A 2,704-nucleotide genomic window follows, 5' to 3' on the forward strand; every position below is an offset into this window, starting at 1 on the left:
TTTCGCAGCTGTAATGTATATCAGATAGTAATCGTGTTATACAAGACTCAATTCTTAATGAATATTGCGTGACATCTTCTGTTGAATTTTGCTTACAATTCTATAGATCAATTAAAAGATGCGTGGAATGCTTTTTCTCACCAAACGTGACTTTTAAAAATGATTTTATTTCGGACCATTTATTAAATGTTTTAAGACAGCAAGCCATTTGTGCCTTGCCTTCAAGCTGTGATATAATGTATTTACAAAGCACATTCTGCTGGTCAGCGGTTGCGAGAGAAATAGCATTTTCGCAGTTTGTGAGAAAAGCTGGCAAAGATTCGCGATCACCATTATAAGGTTTTATAAATTTGGTAAGAACAGATAGAGTTATCTTCTCAGCCATTTTCGGTTTTGAGAACTTTAAAGATGGATCTGAATAATTGCTGTCGGAATCAGAGCGAGCTTCTTCAATTACAGTCTTTTCCTTTTTAGGAGGCATTCAATTAAAAATAACAGTAATTTTAGTGAAAATGTAAATAGATTTTTGTAGAAGTTGTATATACGTGACTCTATAAATATACTAAGCTTGTTACTGAATTTAAGGTTTATTAAAAAAAAAGGTTAAGATATATTAATCTTCTGGGAAAGAATCACTGATCACTAGCACTTATTCACTTTTAGGCTTTTAGTAAAATAGAAAACTCACAATGAAACAGCAAGCGCGATCATATCTGCTGGGAAGCGTGACACGTGTTGATGACGTTGCGGGGCCGGAACTTGGACACGTGGTGGCTCTGTGAGTCGTATTGCAGCTAACGCGTCACGTTGTAATATAGTGACGTGTATGTAAAATGTAGATGATGGTGTGGTTGCCTGGTGAGGGTTCTTCTGCCGGGACGCAGTCTCAGCAGCGTGGGTCTGTAGATCTGCTAGAAGTTCCGTGTGTTTGGTGGACCTGCCTCGGCTCGTGGGGCCTGAGACGTATATCTGATGTAGGCACGGCAACGTGGGGCCTGTGACCTTGTGTAATGTCTAATGACGTACCTGGGTGCCAGGGTTCGGATGTCAGGGTTTTACACAGAAAACCACTTACGACATCCCGCTTCTGACACCAATTGTTACGCGGCACCTCCCGGTAGTCTTTTAGAATAGACACACAACTGGTTAAATATTGATAAAGTTTATTTAATAGTCCAAACACAGTAACTGTCCCTAGAAACACCTCACTTTCCTTTTCTGTATAAAAAATATATATAGTGACGCGCTGGATGGTAAACGGCAACTGACTCGACCGTATGAAAAATGAAATATTTAAAAGTAATTAAATTAGCGGCGTCAGCACTCTAACCGCGAATTAAACCTAGGCATAACAAAACGAACTTATTAGCACGAAAGTAGGTACGTCAGTAAAACGAAATAGTTACACATTTGACTTATTTGATATCTTTTAAGTGAATATCGCATTGTTGCCAGTTGTAGATCGATTAATCGATTATGATTGACAAAATACTAAAACAGGATACTTTCAGATAGATTAATCAAATAAACTCATATTATTATCAAATAAAAATTGATTTTCTTTATTATTTAACATGTTATTATGAACTGCCAATTCGATATTTTAATAAAATAAATATAAATGTATCGATTATATTTTGGTGAGTCGATTCGCTCGTACGAAAATGGCAATACTGAGGATTCAAATGTCAATAACAAAAAATACTTGGGAATTCCGAGTAAAACGAAAATGAATAAATTACTGCTTAATATGTGGATTCTTATCCGTCGAAGTTATGGCTAAGTATTTTACTGTAAAATATAACTTCAAAATCATTTCCGATGGTATCGTGTAAGCTTCTTAAATAAGTTGAAAAACAGGATAATATTTTGTTGACTCCTCTTGCTCCTTCACCTTCGTGCCAAACGTAGCAACTTACGTCTTTAGATTTTAGTTCGTAAATAGTAAAGTTGAGAACATTAATTTTTGGAATATAATAAAAGTTGGAAACATCACCTCTTGGGCATGGCATTACGGCTTGCAAATCATATACGGCAGTTATACATTTTTCAGTGGCGTTTACTTTATCTAACTTTTTTTTTCTCACTAAATATTTTTATTCTAAATGCGAGTAACGGGTTTTACTGGTTCTTTATCTTCTGCAATTTTATAAGCTGCGCAATTTTTACATTGGTCCTCTTTGGAGACCAAAATGACATATTGTACTCTTTGGTAAATACATTGCAATATATTTGATAACCTGCGTAAGGAACATTGTCCGATTGACATTTTCTAACATAGTCCCTTGCAATCAGAGACCTTAACCTCACATTTTTAAATTTCCAGAATTTCTTTTATAACGCATTTCTTTTATAACGCATTCTTTTATAACGCAGTGCCGTGGATGTTTGCAAACAGTGCTGGAACGCTTATTTTTATATTTTGATGGCGCGTTCCAGGGTTCAACGTTTGGGTCACCAATTTTGGAAGTTTTCATCTAACTCTTTAACCCCAACGACGAGAGTGCACTCTGCCGGGTTTTGAACTACCCGTTCCTGCCGCCCCCGGTCGATAGCGGAATCTTGCCACGCGACTCCCGGGATTATCACCTGCACGGCGAACCAGGAGAGTACCTGAGCCGAACTGCATTTGGAGCTTGTGTGAATTGAGTGCTCGACCCCGCCCATATACATACATTTTTTTATCTACCTCACCGGGTTAATT

The 2,704-nt window shown here is 37.2% G+C and overlaps 1 long non-coding RNA gene across 1 annotated transcript; it reads left to right on the forward strand.

Annotated features, from left to right (window-relative positions):
* The first annotated feature begins 234 nt into the window (after positions 1–234).
* Positions 235–642, forward strand: LOC123667033. The gene is made up of 2 exons (XR_006745358.1): positions 235–299; positions 568–642. It is a non-coding gene; the product is annotated as an uncharacterized LOC123667033 (long non-coding RNA).
* The last annotated feature ends 2,062 nt before the right edge of the window (positions 643–2,704 follow it).

Source organism: Melitaea cinxia, chromosome 27 (genome assembly GCF_905220565.1).
Source record: "Melitaea cinxia chromosome 27, ilMelCinx1.1, whole genome shotgun sequence".
Lineage (NCBI taxonomy): Eukaryota > Metazoa > Arthropoda > Insecta > Lepidoptera > Nymphalidae > Melitaea > Melitaea cinxia.